The sequence below is a fragment of the Canis lupus genome, chromosome 8, assembly GCF_048164855.1.
Source record: "Canis lupus baileyi chromosome 8, mCanLup2.hap1, whole genome shotgun sequence".
In the NCBI taxonomy this organism is placed as follows: Eukaryota; Metazoa; Chordata; class Mammalia; order Carnivora; family Canidae; genus Canis; species Canis lupus.
This window is the reverse complement of record NC_132845.1, coordinates 76,111,188-76,137,358: the sequence shown is the minus strand read 5'-3', so window position 1 is coordinate 76,137,358 and position 26,171 is coordinate 76,111,188. Positions and strand designations below refer to the sequence as shown.

Genomic DNA, 26,171 nt, shown 5'->3' with positions numbered 1-26,171 from the left:
CCAGGACCTATTTCATTTTGGTTCTAGTTGTACCAAGTCTGGCAACTATCCTTCAGCACTTGTAGGGAAAGGTTAAGGTTGTCCAAGTTTCAGCGTAGTTTTCATTTTTTATTTTAGTTCCTTCCCTGATTTTTGTAGTTTTCAGGGAGGAGGCTCTAAAAATGTCTACTTACACAGCCATATTTCCTGGAAGTACTTCCTTACTTCCCTGAATTAAAAAAAAAAAAAAAAAAAAGCTCAGGTGTATTTAGATTGAAGCAGTAATTTCATGCTTCCAGCTTTCCCATCTGCCCTGAGGCAACTATATGTGAACAGATCTGCTTCAACATACACAGACTAAATAATATGCTCCGACTTTTTTCTTATTTTATAGATTTTAGATAATATATTTTTGATTCTTTTTTCTTATATTTTGATTTACGTTCCAATTTTAGATCTTTGATTATTTACTGTATCATTCAGATTGGGCTAGGCTACGTTTCTATCAATTTTGCTTTATATATTTTGAGCATATATTATTAGGTGTATCCAATTTTTTGGATACACTTTTATCATTATTAAATGTCATTCTTTATCTTTAGTAAAACCTCTTTACTTTAAACTTTGCTTTGTTTGGTATTGGTATATCTGTACCAGTTTCTTTCAGTTATTTTTTGCATACCCCATCCTTTCATGTTCAAAAATGCTGTGTCCTCATATTTCTTGTGTGTTTATTGCAAATAAAATGTCCTTGGATATTTTTATATTTGTATATAACAGTCTTTGTCTTCTTGAGGTTAGAATACATTTACCCTGGTAATCCGGATTGTGACTACTGATTTACTTGGATTTCAATCTATAATCTTACTATTTACTTTCTATTCATCTCATCTGTTCTATGTTCCCTTTCAACTCCTTTCCTTTTGGTGGAATTCATTGTGTTTTATTAGTCCATTCCCCCTTAATAATCATACATTCTCTTATTATTCTTTTAGTGTTTACTCTAGAGCTTGCAACGTGTATCCTTGACCCACTGGTACATATCTTAAATTAGTATATTTATCATTTGATTATGATGCAAGGACTGGAGCCCAGCTTATTTTCTGTCACTATAGATTTGTTTTACCTGTCCTAGAATTTCCTAAGAATGAAATAATGTTGTACATGCTCTTCTGTGTATGGCTTCTTTCACCCAGAATATTGTTTTTGAGATTCAGTCATGTTGTTGTGGGTATCTAGTCTGTTCCTCTAATTGTTGAGTAATATCATTGTATGGATATTCCATAATTTGTTCATCTAGTTACCTATTGATTAATATTTGGATTGTTTCTGGTTTTTAATGTTGTAAAGAAAGATGCTATAAACATTCATGTAAAAGTCATGTTGTGGACTTAATTTTTCTAAGAGAAATACCCAGAACTGAAATTGCTGAATCATAGGTCATTGTGTGTTTCACTTTATAAGAAAATGCTAAGTAATTTTTCAAAATTATTGAACTATTTGCATTCCCAGTAGCATTGTATGAGAGTTCTAATTGCTGTACATTTTTGTCAACACTTAGTATTGTCAAGTGTTTTAATTTTATCCATTTCACTTGTGTGACAGTATTCCATTGTGGTTTTATTTATTTAATTTTTTAAAAAAGATTTTATTTATTCATTCATGAGAGACACAGAGAGAAAAGCAGAGACATAGGCAGAGGGAGAAACAGGCTCCATGAAGGAAGGCCAATGCACAACTCGATCCCAGGACCCCAGGATCATGCCCTGAGCTGAGGTCAGGTGCTCAACCACTGAGTCACCCAGGTGTCCCTCCATTGGCATTTTAATGTGCATTTCTGATAACTAATGATGTTGAGAATTTTTTCATGTGCTATTGACCATTCATATATCTTGCTATTCTAATCATTTGTCCATATAAAAAATTAAGTTGTATGTTTCATTTTATTGAGTTGCAAGATTTCTTGATATATTCTTGGTAGAAGTTCTTGGCTAGATACGTATGGCATTATATATATGTATATAATTTTTATATTTATATATATTTTATATATTTTTCTCTGTGACTTGTCTTCATCTTTTTCAAAAGTGTCTTGTAATGAGTACAAGATTTTATCTTATTTTATTTTATTTTTTTTTTTTTAAGTACAAGATTTTAATTTTGATGACGTAAAATTATAATATTTTCCTTTTATCGTTTGTGCTTTTTGTGTCCTATATAAGAAATTTCTACTTACCAAAGGTTGCAAAGATTTTTTTCCCTATATTTTCTTATGAAATTTTGGTGACTTTAGCTTTTACATTTAAGTCTATGATCTATTTTGAGTTAATTTCTGTGCATAGGATAAAGTAAGTACCAAAGTTCATTCATTTCCACATGAAAAACCAATTGCCTAGCATGATCTGATGAAAAGACTGTCATTTCCACTATTGCAATTAACTTGGCACTTTTGTTAAAAATCAATTGATTACATACGTGTAGGTCTATTCCTGATCTATTATGTTCCTTGGATTTATATGTCTATTTTTTTGCCAAAACCACACTCTCTTGATTAGCTTTATACTAAGTCTTGAAATCAAGTAGTCCTCTTCTACCTTCTTCCTTTTAAATATTGTTTTGGCTATTATCTGTTCTTTGCATTTTTTATATAAATTTTAGAAATCGCTTATCAAATTTTGCAGAAAAATATTTTTAGCACTTTTGTTTGGGTTATGTTAAACTTATAGATCAATTTCAGGAGAATCAACATCTTAAAAATATCAAAACTCCAGTTCAGGTACATGTTAGAGTGCTCCATTTATTTTTTATATTTAATTTCTCTTGTTAGTGTTTTGTAGTTTTTAGTATACAGATCTTCCACTTATTCTGTTAAACTTATCTCTAATACTTCATGTTTTTGATACTATTGTGAATGGCATTATTTTTAAATTTCATTCTCCAATTGCTTCTTTGTGGTTTTGATCTTGTATTCTGTGATCTTGCTAAAATCACTTACTAGTTCTGATAACTTTTTTAATAGATTACTTAAGATTTTCTACATATATGCTCATGTTGATTTTGAATAAAAGGTTTTGCTCTTTTCTTATCAATCTGTGTGCATTTTATTTCTTTTACTTAACTTATTTCACTGGCTGGAGCCTCTAACAAATGTTCAAGAGATGTCTTGTTCCTGGTTTTACAGGGACATCAATCAATCTTTGACCTTAGGGAGGATGGTAGCTATACTTATTTTATATTTTATTTTATTTTATTTTATTTTATTTTATTTATTTTATTATTTTATTTTGGATGTCCTTTATTAAGTTGAGGAAGTTCCCTTCTATTCCTACTCATATGAGAGTTTTCATCATGAATGGGTGTTGAGTTTTGTCAAGTACTTTTTATGTATGCATTAGGATGATAATAAAATTTTCTTCTCTGAATGAGATAAATCACACTGATTAATTTTTAAAAATTTAAACCAATTTTATATGCCTGGGAAAAACTCCACTTGGTCAAGATGTATTAGTCTTTTTATACATTGCTGAGTTTAGTTTGGTAATATACTACTAAGGGTTTTGAATTTATATCCATTTTATTTTCTTGTAATATCTTTATCTGATTTTGTTAAGAGTATAACCCTGGCTTCATAAAATGACTTGAGATGTATCATCCTTTATTTTATGAGAGATTTTTATAAGATTGATGTTCATTCTTCATTAAATGTTTGTTAGGATTTATCAGAGAGTTTTCTGGGCATAAAGGAATTTGGTTTTGTTTTTGGAATTAGGTTATTAATTATGAATTAAATTTCTTTAAAAGATATAGTACTATTCAGTTTTTCTATCTCTTCTTGGATCTGTTTTGTTAATTTGTGGTTTTTCAAAGAATTCTATTTTATTTAGTTGTCAACTATTTTGGAATAAACTTATTTATAATAGTCCTTTGTTATTCTGTCTTTAGGATCTATGGTAAAGTCCCTTCATCATGTCTGATTTGGTAATTTGTATTTTCTCCATACTTTTAAGTCTTACTTAGGGACTCATCAATTTTACTGACATTTTCATTTATTTTTCTCTATTGTTTGTCCAGTTTCTATTTCATTAATTTCTGCTCTTTATTATTTCCTTCTATTTTATTTGGATTTAATTTGATGTTCTTTTTATAGCTTCTTAAAGTAGAATTTTAGAAAGTTGGTTTTTGGGGCACTTGAGTGGCTTAGTTGGTTTAGCATCTGCCTTCAACTCAGGTCATGATACTAGTACAAGGGTCCTGGGATTAAGCCTCTTCTTGGGCTTCCTGCTCTGCAGGAAGCTTCTCCCTCTCCCTCTACTGCTCCCTCTGCTTGTGATCTCTAATTCTCTGTCAAATAAATAAACAAAATCTTTAAAAACAAGTTGGTTTTAAACCCTTTCTCTTTTTCTGAAAATGCATTTTAAGTTAAAAATTTTCCTCTAGGGATCCCTGGGTGGCGCAGCGGTTTGGTGCCTGCCTTTGGCCCAGGACACGATCCTGGAGACCCCGGATCGAATCCCACATCGGGCTCCCTGCATGGAGCCTGCTTCTCCCTCTGCCTATGTCTCTGCCTCTCTCTCTCTCTGTGACTATCATGAATAAATAAATAAAATCTTAAAAAAAAAAATTTTTTTTCCTCTAAGCACTGTTCTAGCTGCAGTTCTAGAACAAATTTTAACACATTGTGTTTTCATTACATTTGATTCAAAATATTTTAAACTTACTTTGTGAATTATGCAATATGTAAAACTGTATTTTACTCATAAAATACTTGAGAATTTTCTAGGTGTATTATTGTTATTGATTTCCAACTTATTTCCATTGTAGTCTGAGAATATTTTCTGTTTTAACTCAGTACTTTTAAATTTTCTGAGAATTTTTCTGTGGCCTAACATATACTCTATCCTTTATGAACATTCCATGTGTGCTTGAAAAGACTGTATCCTGCAGTGGTTAATGCAGTGCTCTATAAATTTAATTTGGTCAAGTTATTTGCTAGTGTTTGACAAGTATATATCTTTACATGTTTTATTCATTACTGAAGGAGGTGTGTTAAAATCTTCTACTGTTTGTGGATTTGTTTTCTTCATATATTGTACATCATGTATTTTTAAAGTTTGTTATAGTTACATTCGGATTGTTGTATTTCCTTAATGAATTGATCCTTTACCATTATGAATTAACCCTATTTATCTCTGGCAGTATTTCTTGTCTGACGTTAATATAGCTGTTTCAGCCTTCTTATGATTAATATTTCTATGATATATAGAATAATATTATACTATTTCATGGATAATGTCAGTACCTTTTAACAGTATACTTTTATTCCCTCCTTCCATCTTTTGTGCTTTTTTGGGTCATATATACTTTACTTTATACATATAAGTTCCATAATACATTGGTATTATTATTTTCTTTAATCAGACAGCTACCTTTTAAAGAAACTTAAAAAAAAAACAGGAAAAATTGCTTGTATTTACTCACATATTTATCCATTTCTAGCTTTCTTCTCTCCTAAGTTTTGATCTGCTATCATTTTACATCAGCTTGATAGCTATAAATTATTTTACTTTTTGTTTACCTAAACAACTTTATTTTACCTTCATAGTTGAAGAATGTTGTTGTTGCTGCTTCTAGTATATTCAAGGTACTTTTTTTCCCATTGTCCTCTGGCTTGCATTATTTCTGAAAAGAAGTTAGTCGATTCTTATCTTTGTTCTCTTGATATGTCTCTTTCCTCTGGTTACTTTAAAATTTTCTCTTTGCTACTAGTTTTCAGTAAATGGATTATGATGTACATGATGTAGTTTCCTTTTTTATCTTGCTTAGGGTACTTGAGCAACTGGGGTCTGTGTATTTGTAGCTCTTATCAAATATGGAAAATTTTAGCTATTACTTATTCAGATAATTTTTTCTGCCCTACTGACTTTTTCATGCTCACACACTTCAGGTATTAAAATCAAACATATGTTAGACTGCTTGATATGTCATACAAGTCACTGAACTCTATTTTTCCCAGCCATTTTTTTTCCTGCGCTTTGGCTTCTGTTGCTGTGTTTTTAAGTTCATTTTTCTTTTTCCTATAGCATCTAATCTTATGTTAAGCCTATCAGTGACTATTTATTATTAAATATATTTTCAGCTCTAGAATTGCATTAAGTAGTTAAAAATAGTTTCTGTTCTTTTCTTTATTGTGTTCATGTTTTTCTTTAAATCCTTGAGCATATTTGCAGTAACTATACAAAAGCCCTGGTCTGCTAATTCCATCATTCTTGGTATTTTTGCTTCTGTTTCTTTGGACACTGAATGTTACATTGTAGAATCTCTGGATTTTGCAGTTCTTTAAGACTTTTGAAGTTTGTTTTTTAGGCAGATAAGTTGCTTGAGAATTAGCTTGATCCTTTTGATCATTTTTAAGGTTTGTTAGAACAATAGAATAGCCTCTACCTTAATACTAATTTATTTAGACTAGTTTAGTCTAACTACTACAACTACTAAGGTACAATCCACAGAGTGTCTCTACTGTAATCCCAGATGTTTTCTTCACTTGGGATCATCAAAACTTGAATGCTTTCCAGTTCTTTATTACCTCTAAGAATTATTCAACTTATGGCTCTCCACCTATGCCTGACCACATGGAATCTTATCCAATATATGCAAATCTTAGTTATTAACCAGGAACTCAAAATAATCTCTGTGGAGATTTTCTCAGCTTTTTATGTGCATAGTTTTCTCTCTTCAGTTCTCTGCTTGACAAATTCCAGCTGCCTAAGCCTCCATGAATTCTGATCTTTATCTACCCAAGTCAATGAGACTACTGTGCTCTGCTTTTGTTTCTTTTTCTTTTACAATGGTACAGAAAAATGCCTCCAGGAAGAAAGCTGGACAATTGTAGGGCTCATCTCATTTGTTTCTCTTCTCATATGGATCATAGTTCTGCACTGGTTGTGGTTCCATTATTGAAAACAGTGAATTAATATATTTTGTCTAGTGTTCCAATTAACAGGAGTGGGATGCCTGGGTGGCTCATGGATTGAGAATCTGCCTTTGGCTCGGGGCATGATCCTGGCGTCCTGGGATCGAGTCCCACATTGGGCTCCTGTGGAGATCCTGCTTCTCCCTCTGCCTATGTCTCTGCCTCTCTCTCTGTGTCTCTCATGAATAAATAAATAAAATCTTAAAAAAAAAAAAAAACAACAGGAGCAAGTCTGCTACTAGCTCAGAAGCAAAAATTCCTCATCTCTTTTTGTTGAGTATTTTCACTGCACTCAGAATTTTAGGTGTACGGTTATTTTCTTTTAGCATGCCAAAGATTATATCAATAGTTATGAGATATACTAACTTTTATCATTTCTGATGAAATGTCATTGGCTGTTAAAGTTGAGTACACGTGCATGTGTGTGTCCAGGAGAAAGGAACTGGCTTCTTTTTTCCCCTTTTAAAAAATAATTAAAGTATAATTAACTTTTTTTTTTATAATTATAGTTAACATACAATGTCATGTTAGTTTCAGGTGTATAGCATAGTGACTCAACAATTTTGCTCACCATAAATGTAGTTATGATCTGTCACCATGCAACATTATTACAATGTTATTGACTATATTCCCTTTGCTGTACTTTTTATTCTGTGACTTATTTTTTTTATTTGAATATAGTTGGCACACAATGTTACATTAATTTCAGGTGGATAATATAGTGATTCAACAAGTTTATACATAATGCTATGCCCACCACAAGTGTAGCTACCATCTGTCACTATACAACACTATTACAGCATCATTGACTATATTCCTTATGCTGTGTCTTTTATTCTCATGATTTATTCATTCTAAAACTGTAAACCTGTATCTTTCACTCTCTTTCAACCATTTTCCCCATCCTATCTTCCCTTGTCCCCTATGGCAACCAGCAGTTTGTTCTCCATACTTATAGGTCTGATTCTTCTTTTTGTTTATTTATTCATTTTTAAAAAGATTTATTTTAGAAAGAAAGAGAGCAGAGGGCGAGGCAGAGAGAGAGAGGGAGAGGGAGGAGAGAAGCTGACTCCCTGATGCAGGGCTTGATCTCATGACCCTGAGATTATGACCTTAACTGAAATCAAGAGTCAGACACTTAACTGATTGAGCTACTGAGTCTCCCTTCCTTCTTTTCTTTCTTTCTTTCTTTTTTTTTCTTTTCTTTCTTTCTTTCTTTCTTTCTTTCTTTCTTTCTTTCTTTCTTTCTTTCTTTCTTTCTTTCTTTCTTTTTTTTTTTTTATTCCACATATGAGTGAAATCATATGGCATTTGTCTTTCTCAGTCCAACTTATTTAATTTAGATACAGCCACTGTGGAAAACAGTGTAGAGTTTCCTCAAAAAATTAAAAATAGAAATACCATATAATTCAATAATTTCACTACTGAGTATTTATTGTTTTTAAAAATAATTTTTGTTTATTTGAGAGAGAAAGCATGAAAGAGACTACAAGCAGGGGAGAGGGGGTAGAGGAAAAATCAGACTCTCTGTTGATCAGGGATCCTGATGTGGAACTCAATTCCAGGACCTTGGGATCATGACCTGAGCCGAAGGCAAACACTTAATTGACTAAGCCACCCAGGTGCCCTTCCACTACTGGGTATTTATCCAAAGAAAATGAAAACACTAATTCCAAAAGATATATGCAACCCTATGTTTATTGTAGTATTATTAACAATAGCCAAGGTATAGAAGGAACCCCAAGTGTTCATCATTAGGTGAATGTATAAGGAAGATGTGACACGCACACACACACACACACACACACACACACACACACACACAGAAAGGAATATTATGCAGCCATAAAAAGGATGGTATCCTGTCATTTGTGACAGCATGGATGGACCTAGGAGGCATTATACTAAGCAAGCCAGACTGCGAGAGACTAGCCTCTCTTAATATTTTGTCTTTGGTTTTTGGAAGTCTAATTATGATTGTCTATGTGTGGCTTTCTTTGAACATATCCTGTTTGGAATTTCTAAGATTTCCTAGATCTGTGGCTCAATGTCTTTCTCAGTTTTGGAAAATTCTCAGCCAATACTGCATTTATTCCCTTCTTTCTCTCCTTTTCAAATTTCAATTGATATGTTTGGCTGTTTACCACATTCTATGTCTTTCTCAAGCTCTTTTATCTACTTTCTTTTTAAAAGATTTTATTGATTTATTCATGAGAGATCCACAGAAAGAGGCAAAGATATAGGCAGAGGGAGAAGCAGGCTCCCTGCAAGAGCCCAATGCGGGACTTGATCCCAGGACCCTGGGACCACGACCTGAGCCAAAAGTAGATGCTCAACCACTGAGCCACCCAGGCGTCCCTTTTTTCTCTGTTTTCATTCTTTTCTTCAGTACGATATTTTCTACTGACCTAATTAACAGTTCATTATTCTCTTTTGTTGAATCTGCTTTAAGCACATCTATTAAGTTATTATATTTTTGTTTGGTTCCAGAATTGTTATTTAATTCTGTTTTTAAAATACATTCTAGTTCTTCCCTTGTGAATTACTTTGTCTTAGCATTTAATTTCTTGAAAAAAATTATCTCAATTGTTTTAGTGTTTATTTTATACATCTCCAATAACTGGATTGCCTATGTTTTCCTTGTTTGTTTTTTCACTGCTTTTTTTTTCTTTCTTAATTTTCTTTTTTTTTTTTTTCTTTCTTAATTTTCTTAATCCTGTCATCTGCCAGGATGCTTGGCAATTTTTTAAAAGATTTTATTTATTTATTCATGAGAGACACATAGAGAAAGGCAGAGACATAGGCAGAGGGAGAAGCAGGCTCTCTGAGGGGAGCCCGATGCAGGACTTGATCCCAGGACTCTGGGATCATGACCTGAGCCCAAAGCAGACGCTTAACTACTGAGCCACCCAGGTGTCCCTTGGCAATTTTTGATTAAATGCCAGATATTATATATGAAATATTATAGTGTCTCTATATGTTGTTCTGTCCCTGCATTTTCATTTGACTGGCAGTTAGAACATATGCAGATCACCTTTTGCTGACCAGTAATTGAGGTAATTTGCAAAAGGGAGCTGATTCTCCCAAGGCTTTTGGCTTGCTCTTGTCTTCCTGCATATAGTCTTTCAAGAGCTTCACCTGAAACCCTGGGTGTTTATCAGTGCCCTTCCTCCACAGTAGGTTGTAAACTCTGATATTTGTTCTGCAGGTGTTGTGAGACTCCTGCATATCCTCCTTCACTGTGAAACTACTTAGCTCCTGCTGGGTTTTGTTTCTTTACCTTTCACCCCTACAGCATCAAAGGAGGCATATTTCTTTGGGGAGAAAGTGAAGCTGAAGGTTGCTTTCACTTTTCTGAGGTTTCATTTCCTGAGCATTTTGCTCCCTCTGGTCCCAGCTATCTCGGTAGTGCTGAAACCCAATTATTTTCTCTCCATGCCTGGGATACTCTCAAAAATCTCAAAAATCCTTGCAATGTAACTTTCCTTTTTGGCCTTTTGGCCCAGTGCTACTTGGAAATCAGTTGATGTTTTAAAAGTAAAGGTAGCAGAGACTGTCAGGTTCACAAGAATGCCTCTGCCTTCCTTCTGGGTTCTTGATTCCTCTCTTGAGTTCTTAGTTTTGATTCCATTCTTTAAAAAAAAAAAAAATTCTTGATACAAGTCTTTGAAATATTTTTTTCAGAAACAGTAAAAAGCTTTTTCTTTTCCTCATTTGTTTCATTGGGAAAATATTTTTTCTCTTACTTTCATATGTAACCTAACTGAATGAATAAACCCAATGATAACATTTTACCTTCTGTGTTTCTTGGTTCATTTTTGTTCTGTGGTCTAGTGTTACTCCTGAAGCTAGTCTTGAGGATTTTTTTCCTTTGTTGATAATTTGAATTTGGCTTTATTCTAGGTATTAAAAGAATTATCAGCATATGTATCAACATAATCTCATTTCATTAATAATCCTATAATAGAGTAAATGTACTGTTTTGGTTGTTTTAGGAGCAGAATGTGTTATTCTTTTTGTAGGTATATTCTACATATTTATTACTTTGAAATAAAATAAATGTAGGACATATTTTTCTCATTTAACAAAATTAAGCCAATATTAAAAAATATATGTGTTGTAGGGCATTCATATATGCTCTACTTCTAGATAAACTAATAAGTAGAAGGCCCTCCAATAGTGATTCTTTACAGTTAGTCAGATAACAGATGTTATTACAATTATATTCTGTGCAGATATATTGTATATATATATATATATATATATATATATATATATGGGTACCACATACAAAGTTTTCTTTTTCAAAAATTGTATCATATATGTTTTATTGCAATTTGCTTTTCTCACTTTATGATATAGCCTGGACTCTTTTCGAGGTAGCAAAATATTCTGGTTATCTGTTGCCAATAACAAATTACTCCCCAAAAGTGGCTTAAAACACCAATTTATTATTACCTCTTCCAGTCTGTGGGTCAGGAATTCAGACAGGGTAGAGTGAGGATGGCTTGTCCCTGCCCTACAATATCTTGGGCCTCAGCTGAGAAGAATGTTACAGCAGGGGCCTGAATATCTGGAGATTGTCCAGATCTTCCTTCCTTCCTTATTTCCTGCCTGACTTCCTTCATTCCTTCTTTCCGTCCTTCCTCTATCTCTCCCTCCCACCATCCTTTCTTGTAGCCTTTTCACACAAGAAAGCTTGGGCTGCCTCACAACATGGTACCTGAACTCTGTATAGAGTGATTCTGGGCTTCAGGAAGGTGTTCCAAGGGACAGGAAATGGAAGCTTTTAGTTTCTTAAGTCTTAGGCTTGGAAACCAACACAAAATAATTTCCATATTCTATTAAAGAATTAATAGATCCTGTTCAGATTCAAGGGCAGGGAGACGTAGATCTCAGCTCTTGAAGAGGAATATTAAAGCGTTTGTGGTCATAATTAATTCATCATAGTAAAAAATTATTTACATTATTCCAACATGAAAAATACACAGAAACATCTAAAAGCTTCAGAGAAATTCACCTCCTTGTGGCCCCAGGCTCAGGCCTGAGGTCCTGGATTTGTTTATCTAGAATAGGTTCAGGTGTGGATGAGGCTCTCTGGAGATCTGTGAAGATCTGTCAACTTCTCTGCCCTTCCCTGAACACTCAACATACACAGGTGAGACAGAGACGTAACACCTGTAATAGACCTCACATCCAATAAAGGGGGACACGAGAGCTGTTTCCTGTAGTGTTCACTGATTATAGCAATACTGAAATCCAGCTTGTCTCCCATAAGAAACAGCAGCCTCTGTGCATGTTTATAGCCTGTTCACTACCTTGTGAAGACTGGGGACTCGATGGTCTCCTTTGCTTTTGTACTGTCTCAGTCTCTTTTTGTCCCAAGCTGATATATTCTCTTTAAATCACTAAGTGTTCCTTTGATTCAAATTATAATTTATCCATTGGACAAAAGCCAATCTTACATATTTCTTGAAGAATAGGCCCTTCTCTATCATTAACCCCTGGTGAAGCTGCTAAGGGAACATGTTATAGATTCTTAGAAGCTCTTCCAGGCATGCCCTTAAAAATGTGTGAGGTCTTAACAAAGGATCTTCTTGCCCCATCTTCAACTTAATCTTTATCCAGAGACCACATTTTATTGCCCTGGATTTGTTAGCCTTTGCCTGGAGATCACTAGAATGTACCAGCATGTCCTAGTTCTTTCTATTTCCTCTAAATTCTACAGAAAAAAACCCCCAAAAGAATAGTTTTTTCTTTAATGCATCTCTCTCTGCTTGTCTTTTATCATCAGCATCTAGGAAAATTCATTTGGCCCTTTCTATGGAAAGGGAAGTCTTGGAAGTCTCCCTTGTCAGATCCATGAGTTCATTAGGTACCTTCTTGTTTGTCACATTATGAGAGGCAACAGTTTTGCTCGCTGTCCTATGAGTACATGACTCAGGTACTCTCTCGTATAGTCTGCAGGAGCAATTCCCTCAGTGTCCTTCAAGTCCTCTCCAAGAGTCTCCTTGAGGCCTGTGCAGCTTTGGCTAAAACAGTTTTTCAAGGCACTGCTCTTGCCCATTGTTCAATCTGAAAGCCAGTGTGTTCAGTTTTTATGCAGCAGCAGCAGCCTGCTTCCAGATACCAAAGTTTGTTCTCCTTATCTGTTGCTGCCTAACAAACCACTCTAAAACCTCTAGCCACAAAGTAGAAAATGTGTGTTGTAAAAAATCCAACACATTCTAAATCCTGTATTTTGATGGAATACATGAAAAGCTTTACCTTCCAGCATGTACGCACCCAAATGATTCTTCTTTTCCTGCCCATTTCTGTTTGGAACACACCAGACCCCTTCCTTCCCCTCTACCCTGGGGTGTCTTGGGCAAAGTATATGTGTTTCTTGAAAGTAAAGGCAAAGAAGAAAAGGGGCCAGGGATAAGGGAGAGGCAGGAATGACTTTGGCCATGTCAGAAAATGATTACCAGGTGGTGAGGTTGCTATTGCGCAAGTGTCTTATTTGTCACTTGGAGTCTCAAAGCTAGGGGTAGGTGGTAGAAGGAAGTTACCCTCTATCCCTAGCTTTCTCCTAGAGGGCTGTATTATTCTGGGTTGGAGAGAATACTTATGCTAAATCCAGCTACAAATGCTGGATAAAGGGAAGTCCCTCCCACCTATTTTCTTCTATGTTGCTTTTAGCTTCCTTTCTGATAATTGGTACAAAATTTTCTTTGGCATTTTAATAGGAAGGGGCAGACACAATTTTGACCCTTAATATAGACTGAACACATTTTGACTCTTAATAAACACATATAGAAGTTGGAGCAAGGGTATTATTGCAGGCCTTTGAACCTGCAACTCTCTTAACCTTAAAATAGTCATTGTTGGTAAGACCAAGGAAACTGCATTGCAAATGTTCACCAAAGTCTGTGCCCCTGGCTTCTTTAGTTTTTGAGGTCTGCTGAGAGTAGTATTTCCAGAAGAAAGAACCTTGATCTTTTCCCCAAGGTAACTTTGGTTTGTGTTAACTGCTCACTGATAATGAAAACAGCCAACTTTTGCTGAAAGCCTCTTTGATGCCCAGAAGTGATTTGTGTGACTCCTCTCTAAGGGACTGCTTTTTCACAAGATCACATTTAATCTTTACAACAACCTGATTGAGGAGATACCGTAATCATCCCCATTTTACAGATGAGGAAAGTGAGATTTAGAGAGATCACACAACTGGCCCAAGTCCACACAGGCAGGGAGGGCAGAGACCTCCTGCCAGATGTATCCTAGTCTGGTTAAGTGGTGACCCCTACCCTCTACCAGGAAACCCCATCATGTGCATGCTGTGAAAATTCAACCCAGTACATTGGAAGATCTAATTGGCTTTATTAAATGATTCATGAATCAGGCTGCACCCCATCTAGCAAGTAGAGAGGCTGTATGAGGAGTTGTATGTAGTGGAAGGGTTTTGTGGGGGGAGGGGCAAGACTGTTATTAGCAAAAGAAAAGGATTGTGCCAGTCAGATCTGCTTTCCAGGGCAGAAAGGCTAGGGTCTTAGCACGTAGGGGGCCTCCTCTTCCTTTGGGGGGCTAGTGAGGGCCCAGGTGGTGAACTCATTGGCACGGATCAACAAATTCCTGGCCAACCTGTTAACATTAAATTTCCGAAGGAGGATGAAACTGCACTTAGATTGGGGAATGAAGCCCGAGTTTGGCAATTCCGTCTAGATGACACCATTTTGGGCCTGGGCCTGTGGTTTTCTCCCCCCCCCTTTTTATTATAATAGACTTGCCTAGGGGTTTTGGGTGACCCTGTTGACATGCAGAAAGTGACAAAACAATTGCTTACAGACACAACAGACTGTTAGAAGATGCAGTTTTCATGCAAATGGAGAGATCACAGGAAAAGATCATACCAAGACCCCACGAACTCTGTTCCTCTGCCTGCAACCTTTCATGGAAGTCTCTGAAAATGATTTCAATGCATCTCCAAACTAAGGACAAAAGACTCCGCCAGTGGCTCAAGAAGATAATCTGGGAAGCAGGACTGGTTCAAGAAAAGATAGTAATAACACAGGGTAGCAAGTGCTAAATGCCAAAGGAATGGTGCCCGTGTTGAATGTTATGAAGACTCAGAGGAACCATGCCCAGGCTGCAAGCCTGGCAAGGAGGGGACCCTGATTAACTCGTGTGTCTGGCTGGCAGTGCCAATGCCCACATTCCCTTGGCAGCTGCACCAGCCAGCAGAGGGGTGATTGCTGAGCTGTTTGGACCAGAGGCTGATGGCAGTATCGCCTGCTTTGTTCCTGATTGGTGTAAGAATGTTTATATATACCTTATTCTTTGATTCTGAGAACCGGAGGCATCTGAGCTGGTGAGCAGTCTTTCTGCCACCTAGAGGGGACAAGAAACTTGGGACCCTGGAAAGGAGGGTGCTGTAAGGAAAGACTAGCTTGCTGCAGCCAGGTGGGTTGTTCCTTCTCCCTTGGCACACCCTGGGGAGGAGCAGAAAGGCACCGGAAGGCATCTGTCTCCTAGGCGGTCTGAGACCCACCTTGGTGTGTGGATTTTTTCCCTTTTGCTTGACAACACCAGCCTCTGTTGCAACGTGCATTCTGTCAGCCGCCGGGCACAGGAGAGGTAGACTGCCGTGGACTGGAAAGTTGACTGGAGACTCTGAGCTAGAATGTTGCCCTTGAGGCGTGGGGCAGAGAGACTAAGGGTCCGAGTACGGACTTGGAGAGGTCAGCACCGGGCGGTGGCAGAGGGCCCCAGCCCACTCCTGTGCCCGAGCGCCCTCTCCCCGCTCCTCAGACCCATCCCGTGACCTTGGAAAGCGAGGCGGGGGCCAAAGCAGGCGCTGTCGGGCTGCAGGGAGCGGGGTCAGGGGTTGGCGCGGGGCGGCTAGAGCAGGCGTGGGCCGGCTGAACTCCGCGCCCGCCCGGCATTCGGCCTCCCGCCCGCCCCCCGGGCGCGGCCGCAGGTGTGACTGGGGCCCGGAGACGAAGCGGTTAAGGTGGGGGGCGCTTGGCGAGTTGTCCAATACGGAGAAACGGCAGTTTGCCGGAGTTAACGTGGGCAGCTTCTTTGGGGAGGAAAAGGAGGACCGTCTGCCAAGCTGCAGCTCGCCCCCCGCGCGTGTGTGTGTGCAGTGCGTGCGTGTGTGTGTGTGTGTGTGTGCGCGCGCGCCGAGGCGTTCCTCAGGTTGCGCTGCCTGGAAACCGAGGGAGCCATTGGAGAGGCGAAGGGGTGGGGGTGGGGGCTCCCCGTCCCTCGGAGAGGCCGGGGCGCGGCCGGCCGAGGCGAGCCCTGGACCCCGGCTCCCGAGCCGCGGGCGAAGGCTGAGCGCGCTCGGCGCCGCGGGCGGCCTCCAGGCCCCGGGGGGCCGGCCGGGGAGGAGCCGGGGAGGAGGCCGGAGCTGCATGGAGTTTCTAGGGCGCGCAACTCCGGCGGGGCCTCGGCCACTGGGCTCCGGGGCGCAGCGCGGCAGCCGCGCACATGGGCTGAGCCCGCGCGCCGGGGCTCTGCACGGCCAGCGGGAGCGGGAGCGGGAGCGGGAGCGGGAGCGGTAGAGGAGCGCGCCGCGCGGGGGTGCGGGTGCGGGTGCGGGTGCGGGGCACGCGTCCCCAGACGGGAGCGGAGGACAAGGACAGGGAGGAGCGCGCCCGGATCGCGCTCCGAGCCGACGAGGGGCTCGCGCCGGCCCGGCGCGCGCCTGGGGAGCGGCCCGGGGTGCCGTGGGAGCCGGCGGCGGCGAGGATGCCGGCTCGGGGACGCGGCTGCCGGCCGGGGGTGTGAGCGCCAGGCTGAGCGCTGCCCGCCGGCGCCTGCGGCCGCGCCGCCCCCTCCCTGCGGGCCTCGGAGGAAGCCCCCCGCGCCGCGCGGAGGCGCCTCGGAACCCGGGCTTCGGGGCAGCGGGCCCGCGCGGCCGCCCCGGCCCAGCCAGAGGTGAGTGCCGCCGCCCCCGCGCCCCGCGCCCCCGCCGCGTCCGCGCCCTCGCCCCCCGCCCTCGCCCCCGCCCCCGCCCCCGCCCTCGCCCCGGCCCGGAGCGGCCGCCCGCCTCCCATACCTGTTGGTGCGGGCAGAAGGCCCCGGGGGCGGGGGCGCCCAGACACCTGGCCCTCCCTTGGGGCGGCGCGGGGCGGCGCGGGGCGGGGCGGGGAAGGGCCGCGGAGGTCCCGCTCGGGCGTCCCGGAGCGCGCGGGCCGAGGCTGGGGCGCCCGGGCAGCGGGAAGGACGGGGCGGGGGGAGCCACACCGCAGCCCAGGTGGGAGAGCAGGGCGGCGTCCAGGGCTCGGAGCCCGAGTCATGGCGATCGGAGGGCGGGACGCAGGATTCCCTCCACCTCCGGCCCCGGCGCGGGCCGCTCGCCCTCCCGGGCGCACGCCTTGGCCGCCACCCGCCGTGGGGGGGGGGGGGGTCCGCGGGCCCCGGGGGGCGCGGGGTGAGGGGAGGCCTCGGAGGCCGCCGCTCGGCGGGTCCCCGGGCGCCGAGCAGCTCCCTGGGGCGGGCCCCGGTCGTCCCGGCAGCCGGGGTTTCCGCGGTGCCCCAGCCTCCCGGACTGGCGCGACGGGGAGCGAACTTCCCGAGACTTGGCCCGAGGGCGCCAGGCAGCAGCAGGTAGTTCTGGGGCGGGCCTCGGGGCCGGGGCGAGCGGGGGAACCCCACCCCGACGGGTGCTGGCGCGGCGGGGACCCGGGCTGCGCCCGCCCCGCCCCCGGGGCCCGCCGCGTGCGCCCCCCGCCCCCCGCCCCCCGGCCCCCGCCGCAGCCGCAGCCGCACTTCCCGCTGCTCTTTTCTGCTTAGAGGAGGCGAGGGTGAGGAGGGCGCCTTCCGTGCGGTCGGCTGGAAGCCCTTAGCCCAGGTAAAAGTGCCTGCAGTTCCTCGGGTGCCAAGACTGGGGCGCCATCCCCAGGCCCCGAGCCTGTATTTCCGCAGAAAAGGAGACTTTCCCGGGCTCGGAGACCAGCCCAGAGTGCTTGCTGTGTGGGGCCGTGTGGGGCCGTGTGGGGCCGTGTGGGGCCGTGTCCTCGGAAGCCTGAGCAGTGCTGCTGCTGCCGCTGGCATTCGCGAGTGGATGGGAGCCTCCTCGGTGGTCGAGTTGGGGTGACCTTCTCTGGGAAGAATGGGCAGATTTCTGCCCCCTGGATGTCCAGACACACAGCATTTGTGCAAGTGGGAAACTCCTAACTCTTCAGATTGCTATGTTCTGCTGCTTTAACTGCTGGCTTTCGGTCAAAAAGATAAACTCTTTTTCAATTCGGGGATCAGAGCTTTGGAAAGGGTTTTAAAGTCATTTGGTGTGAAATTGTCTTGAGGCTAGAGCGAGACTATTTTTTTTTTTTTTTTTTTTTTTAGTGGAAGTCGGACTCCAGCTCTTCTCCTCCGCTTGTTGGTGGTTTTTAGACTTTGTAGGGTGGAAGGGAGCGTTGGTGGCGACCCAACTGTATTTGCTGCTTGTTTATCTGAGGCTCTGACCGAAGTCTGAGGTGGCAACCCAGACCTCTGCTGGGCCTGAGGTCTGTTGTGCCACTCGGTTTAGGATTCGTTCCTGGAGCTGCATAACTTTGCTAGCCTCTTAGGCTGTCCCTGGCGCCCCCACGAATGCCCCATGGATGGCCTGGGCTGTGTGCCCCAGTGGCCTGCCTGGTGGAAGCCCAGCAGCGTCGCACCCCTGGCAAAGTTCACTGCAGACGTGTGGGTTTTTCATGGCAGTGGCTGCCTGAAGAGCAGCTCTGTTTACTGAGAAGCTGGTCTACAGCACTGAAGTTGGTCACTGGATGTATCCAAGTGGAGTAATGAAAACAAAACACTCCGGTAACACAATCCCGAGGATATTTTATTGGAGGAGTGCTAAATCTTCTTAGAATTGTTCATCAGGATCACCTTTCTCTGAACTCTGAACGTTAGTATTGCCAGCAATCAGGCCTTTAGTGAGGGTGCAAAATAAGGGCTTTCTTAGAAGGAGAGTAATTTAATTCAGCTGGTTCTGTGGAGAAAATGATAGGTGGGACTTGATGAAGACACACAACTCCCTTTTCTCACTAAGGGGTGCTGGGGATGGGATGGGGTGGTGTGAGGTGAGGGCGCCTGTATGTGCGACAGCTGCATGGTTGAGTTGAACATTTATCTACACAGTGGGAGGCCTCTGATCAGGGCTTAAATACTGGGCAGGGTTGGACTCTAGCCTAGAAATTTATTTTGCGTAGCAAGTGGCCTTGCGAGGACGGGTGTGCTCCTGGTCCCTGGGCCTGGTGCTGCAGCCCCTCGGCACTGGCAGCCCATGCAGTGCTCACTGGGTGGCAGAAGGGGGCGCTAGTTCTCATATTGAGAGGAGTTCTCTGGCTCTAGTAGGACTTGGGGGATTTGAGGTCTTTGGAGACCCTCTTAATTCAGCCTTCTGAGACCTGACTCGGTACCAGCCACTTTTCCACATTTGGGTTCACGTTATCCTTCTTTTTTCTTCTTTGGAAATTGATGCCAAGCGAGGGAGGTCAAATAACTTCCCTGAGACGTTGCAGCTTGTGGGTAAGAGGCAGGGTTTGGGGTTTGATTCTCAGAGGCTGGGGTTCTTGATTCTAAGCCCAGGGATCTCGCCGCGTGGCTACTTATGAGCCAAATAGTGTTTCAGTAACCTCTGACCGTCCGTGCTTGGTTTAGTGTCAGCCCCTGAGTGGGTGCCCTATGTTTGGTGAGTGAATCCAGGTCAGCATCTGGTTGCTCATTACTGATGAGGAAGCTCAGGCACCGGGGGAGATCTGGGGGAGGGGGTGCTGGGGCTCCCTCCATGTGCGCCCACGCTGGAGCTCTGTGAGGTTCCGGGCTAGGTTGATTTGATTATAGGCTGCTGCTGCTTCTTTGCTTGCCCGTTCCCTGTCTGTGCCCACATTGGTATGGGGTAGGTGGAATCTTTGCCCTTTACTCAAGGCTTAAACTGATGTAGTCAGAGTGTCTGAAATGTCTTCTCATGATGGAGAGCCATCAGGTAGTGTCACCAGCAATAGCCTCTGAAACGACGTGCATCCTGACCAGCAAGGAAACCATTCTTCAGGAGGCCAGAGCCTGGACTGATCCCTCGGTCGCCCAGTTTGAGGGTGGTCCTGAGTATGGTTGGAAAGGAGGGAAACAAAAACACATTGTTGCATCCAACATGGGCTTTTCAACGTGAATTACGTTTTTAATCATTTAACATCTTGTTGGATTTTTTTGTTGTTGTTAAAATGCATTAAGTGCCTCTTATGTGGTTACGGATATAGAGATGGATATGACACAGTGCCTGTCATCAAAACATTCACAGTTTAGTGGGGAAGGCAGACCATGTGTTAGGGATACACATTTGTGAGCAGAGACGGGAGGCACCCAGCCTAGCATGGAAGTGGTGTCTGAGCTCAGCTTACTGATGATTATGGAGTGGTCAGCCTTGAACGGGTGTCCCAATGGAGAAGAAATAGGATGAGCAAGCAGCGTGGAGTTTGCAGTTCCTGGAGCTTAGAGGTAGAGGCAGGGAGTGGCAAGAGAAGAGATTGGAATGATGGAGAGGATGATGGAGGATCAGGGACTCAGCATTTCTCTACTGGGGTCGGGCAGTGTGGTCAGGTTCAAGTTTTAGGTAAGTCTGGTTGGGGACTTTGTGGAGAATGGGTTTGCCAAGGAGAAGACCAGAGATGTGGACACCAGCAAGGTTGGGGGCAACAGAAACCCACTGTGGCTAAAACCTGAAACACACAAAGAGCTTATACTAGCAGTAGTGATGGGAGCTTGCATCTGAAGAATCAGTTATGGGATGGATGGGAATTAGGTTGGCAGGGGTTACCTTCCCGTTCCTGTCAGGTGATACTATGGAAGTAAATAATCTCTAAACTTACCCATCATCTTCATCATCCCATTATTCTGCTACCTTCTTAATGCTCAGAGGAAGTGTCCGATTTGCAGAGCTTTGGGCAGGGCATTGGGATGGGGAGAGGGAGAGTTTTCTGAAAGGAAGCTGGAATGCTCCTGCTGGAAGACAGTGGCATAGGCATTGGTCATCTCCTCCCCAGGAGGGAGAGTTGGCAGGACTTACTGATTAATTGATGTAGGAGTAGGAGAAGGGGAAGGGTAGAGTGTGGCCACTGGGTTTCTGGTTTAGGTGATGGTCTGGATGAGCAAAACAAAGGTCAGGCCAAGACCATGTAACTCACTTGTTTTCCCACCGGCAGCGCTGCGGGCAGCTGTCCATGACCAGGCTGCAGAGGAAGGTGGTGACCTATTTTAAAAAGTCTCATTAAGGGCCGGTGCTGCTGTGTGTAAGGCCTATTTAAGTAGGTTACTTTATCTCCTGCCCCACAAATCTGGATACTTGGAAAACATTTTCATTCATTCAACTGATATTTCCTGAGCATCTCTGGTTCAGGTACTGAGGAACATGGTGAATTAGAGATGGTATTCTAGCAGTGTAATCCACAATAAAAAATAAAAATAGGCAATAAAATTTGAAGATATAACTGAGACAGATGCAGGGGCCACTTCAGATTGGGTGGTCAACGAAGTCCTCACTGAAGAGCTATATTTAAGCTGGGTAAGTTGGGAAAGGTCTGGAGAAGAACTTCTGGTGGTGGGAGCAACTAGTGCAAAGGTGCTGAGGTAGGAACAAGCCAGGTGCATTAGAAGAACAGGAAGGAGGGTAGTGTGGCAGGAGATGAGTTCAGAGAATCAGGGGCTAGCTCATGGGGGGGCCTGAGAACTTATTTTGTGGAGTGCGGGTTTTATAATGAATTTGATGGGAGCCCTTGGAGGGTTTTAAGTGGGGGAGTCACATAATTTAATTTATGTTTTCAAAAGATCACTCTGGCAGCTATGCATTCTGTATGGACTACCTTGGTACAATAAAGTGAGTTCTTATCCATCAGACTGTAAAACAAAATGTAGTGTTTAAGAGTAACAGATGGAGAGAACATGCCTTGGTGACCTTAAGTTAGTGGTTTCTACTGTACCAATTAATTGTGGGTACAACCCAAACCACATCTCTGGTATGATTCCAGTTTTGTTTAAAAACATAGTATGGAATAATGGAAAGAAGTGGATTAAATATATGAACTATCCAAAGGTCTTGTCATTACAAATTATTTTTATACTCTTGAAAATGAGCATACATTTCTTTTACAATCAGGAAAACATAATTTTAAAATGTAGACTCTGATGACTGTAAGTGTCTTGAATGGAGTGTCGTGAGACTCTTATACACTTGTTCCTTCCCGTTTCATTTCTGGAAATATTAATGCCCAAACCCACGGTCCTGGTTGGGACAGAAATTAGGATGTTTATTTTGGACCAGCTGTCCAATTGGTGGCTCTTTGTTTTATGCTTAAAAAACATTTTTTAGTGATGAAAGCAAACATTTTTTTTAAAATAAGAAATTAAAGCAACACAGATATACAGCATAAAAAAATGAAAGCATCTTTCTGCACTCTTGTTCTCCAGACTAACATTCCCATACATATATTGTTAGGTTTTTTTTTTTTTTCTTCCCCTGTGTGTTTCCGATACCTCTATATTTTGTTGAAGGATTTTGGAATATTGTTATAGCAAATTACCATATCCAAATTACTCTCCAAAATTCTTTCTTCTAGAGCTTGAAACCCAGATGACCTTTTTTCCCCTTTCAACAAAATCATTAGGAAAACTTGAGCACATAACTCCGCTAAAGAGAAACTGAATCTTGCTTCTTTGGTATTCAGAGTGTTCACCGAAAGCACACTTTATACTTATAAAGAATAGAGCAATTAAATATTCATTAAAAGTTCATCTCCGAGCCTTGAAACATTATTGTTCTAATACTGGAGCCCAAGAGTTGGTATCATGATTGCAAACCACTTGCATTTTTTTCCTTAACAAAAGTTAGCCAATATGAAAACTTAGAAGTGCAAATTAGGGAGCTTAGCTAATTATTTTGGTGATGTATTTATTATAGCAGAATATTATCCCTTGAAAACAGGAAAAGAAGAACATTCAATGAAGTGTTACTTGGAGCCATCGAGGATGCATTTGGGAGGAGCTGTATGTCTGCATGGTTTTAACGGTGAAGACTGGATTTGGGGGCTGATGTGCCAGGAATGAGCAGCCCCAAACTCAGTGTTAACGTAACTGAACAGAGTGGGATTAGAGTCTCATTATGCGATTCAGCAGAATTACTATCTTCCCCATCATTACCATAATTAAACACGTCCTTTCTTGATGAAGAGAAGAGCGACTGTGTGCTCAGAAGAGAATGATTGTAATGTAATGGAGCCATGGCATTGAAGAGGGAGCAGGGACCTTGATGATCTCATTTTACAGATGGGGAGGATGAAGCCCAGGGAGAGTAAAGGATTTCCCCACCCCAGCGCCACTCCCCTGCACTCAGCGGTGGCTCCGTGTTGTCAGAAAATGGATTTATTTTGGTAAACCCAAGAATTAGGAAAGCACTCTGAACCTGATGAAAAATGGGAGGGTTTCTGAGCTGTTCATTCATTCTGTAGAATGTAATCTGTTTGTGTACTGATAACAGGCCTAATTACTGTGTAAACATTTTTATAGTCTGGTAAGAAAACTTCAAACATCTGTACTGCACGTTGATGTAGCATTTCAGCCTCCAGCATTCCTACTGCTTGTTCTTAAAACCAGTTGCTCTGTTATTGAATCCGGTCTCTGGTCGATGATTCATTTTATGCACAGACACAGAAACACACATTCCCGAATCCAGCAGGAAGTGACAAGTACCAATGGAGTGCTTACTTGGTGTCATCAGATCTCTGATGGTTAGCATTTCCCCCATTTTACAGATGAACAAATGAAGATGCATCAGGTTCAGTATCTTGCTTAGGTTCCCAGGACAGGATGTGGAGGAAGGGGCCACCACCATTGCAGTCTTGCTCTGGAGGCCTGGGACTAACCAGCTGAAATCTCCCCATTCCCTTGCCTGTCAAAGACAAACTTTCTGCTGGAAAGATCAGGATCTGGCTTTGTGAAGTCGCCTTCGTTAGATCATTTTGGGGGGCAAATGCATGGATGTAGATCTGTGAAGAGGAGTCGGTGAGGATTGTGTCTTGAGGTCTGTTTTCCGGTTTGCCCCTGTCCCTCCATTTCTTTCTTTCTTTTTTTTTTTTTTTTTTAAGATTTATTTATTTATTCATGATAGACAGAGAGAGGCAGAGATACAGGCAGAGGGAGAAGCAGGCTCCGGGAGCCCAGTGCGGGACTCGATCCTGGGACTCCAGGATTGCGCCCTGGGCCAAAGGCAGGCGCTAAACCGCTGAGCCACCCAGGGATCCCCCTGTCCCTCCATTTCATGAGACACTTAGTGGAAGCAGGTTGAGGATGGCTGTCTACCCTCAGCTGGGGCTGGTGGTTCCCTGACCCAGTGCTCGAGTTAGGTACCCAGACATAACCTAACTTCCTCTTTTGCTCCAAGTATTGCTACCTTGCACCCCTGGCTCCTGAGGTGTCCTAACAAATACCAAAGTTCTGTGCTTACACCCAGAGATAAATGCTGCTTTCAAAAACCCAGATGCACAGAATCCATGGAGCCCTCAATAGGGAGGGATCGAATGCTTAAAAATGAGGGGAAAATAAATGCTGGCAGACACTGTCAAGGGGTCACACTAAGAGGTCTTTGGCGGCCCTAGATTATGACTCAGGCTCCAGGCCGACTCCGAATCTCTCATGGCAGCAGGGCCAGAGGTGCTGGGCTCTTCGGGCCCTTTCAGTTGTAGCCACTGGCCCCGGGAGGCTCATGTGTTTGGAGGTCCCCGTAGGAAGGGTGTTGTCAAAAAAGAAAGTTCTGTCCTCTGATTTGGAACCCTGCAGTTGGCATGAGAGAGAGAGTGAGTGAGAGTGCTGGCTGGTAGCACTATATGGGGTGGCCGCTCCCTGTAGGAGTTTGGAGGCTACAGGGAATAATCTTAGACCCGAAGGCAAATGCAAGAGGCAGGTGCTGATTTGGGATGGGGATGAGGATGCATCATCAGGATTCCAGCGAATGGGCAACCCTGCTGAGGTCTTGAGGTGATGCTTTCCTGACGGATGTTGGCTGGCCCTGGGTTTGAGTCTTAGGACCTGCAGTGGAGGTTTTCGTTCATAGTTTCTTGGTTGTTTGCACATTGGGATATCTAGGGAGCCTTCAGACAGTCCCAGGGTCCTGTCATGTCCCAGATCCATGATGTTGGAATCTCGGGGGGATGGGACCCCGTCCCCAAGTTGATTCCACTGTGCAGCCAACTTTGAGAACTACAGTCTGGGACAGCTTTTCTCAAACAGGTGCCCGCCCATCACCTAGGGGGATCTTGTTCAGATGTGAACTCTGATGCCTGGGTCTGGAGCAGCCCTAGAGCCGGCCTTCCTTCCTTTCTTTATTCCTTCCTCTTTCATTTTTATTGATTTGTAATTGATATACAGTATTAGATTAGTTGCGGGTTGTACACTAATGTAACTAATGGTGATTAGTTGCAGGTGATTCAATGTTTATACATTACAGAACGATCACCTTGATAGGTCTCATTATTGTCTGTCCCTATACAAAGTCGTGACAATATTATTGACTGTATTCCCTATGTGTACGTTACACCTGTGATTTATTTTATGACTAAGTTTTTTTAAAAAAAGATTTTATTTGTTTATTCATGAGAGACACTGAGAGAGAGGCAGAGGTATAGGCAGAGGGAGAGCAGGCTCTCCGTGAGGATCCCAGGACCTCAGAATCACAACCTGAGACAAAGGCAGACACTCAACCACTGAGGCACCCAGGCGTCCAAATAACTGGAAGTTTGGACCTCTTACTCCCCCTCACCTATTTCTCCCATCCCCCTCATCCCTGCCTGCCTGGTCACCACCATCAAGCCCCAGGTGCTGTTTCTGCTTCTGGGCCCCACTGGGTGGGCCAGACGTAGTAAGAAGAATCAAGTTCTGACTTACTTAGCCTCACATGGAGAGCTTCCAGAATCATTGCTTTTCCATGATATTACAGCATCTTTGGTTCACTCAGGTAGGGGTGGAGAACAGGGGGCCTGGACCCTGCCTCCCATCTTTATACATTCCTATAAAGAATAGAGCAATTAAAGATTCATTAAAGGTCCATCCCTGAACATTTCAGCATTATTGCTCCAGTTTTGGAGACTAAGAGTTGGTATCATGGTTACAAATGACTTGCACTTCCCTGTCCTTCAGGATCCAGTGCATTCTCCTGTCCCTGGCCAGCATTTATAGATTCAGAATCAGAAGCTTGGAGAGCTGGGAG

At 42.9% G+C, this 26,171-nt stretch overlaps 1 protein-coding gene across 14 annotated transcripts in view; it reads left to right on the top strand.

The window, feature by feature from the left end:
* The window catches only part of CALN1 (calneuron 1), a 529,301-nt gene that overhangs the window by 94,136 nt on the left and 408,994 nt on the right, over positions 1–26,171 (top strand). The window contains exon 1 of one of the 14 annotated variants that reach the window (XM_072837572.1): positions 15,286–15,388. The exons of 7 other annotated variants lie outside the window; for them this stretch is intronic. The gene's annotated coding sequence lies outside the window, so the exon portion shown is untranslated. 6 more of the 14 variants (XM_072837575.1, XM_072837576.1, XM_072837574.1 and 3 more) reach the window with 6 other exon arrangements.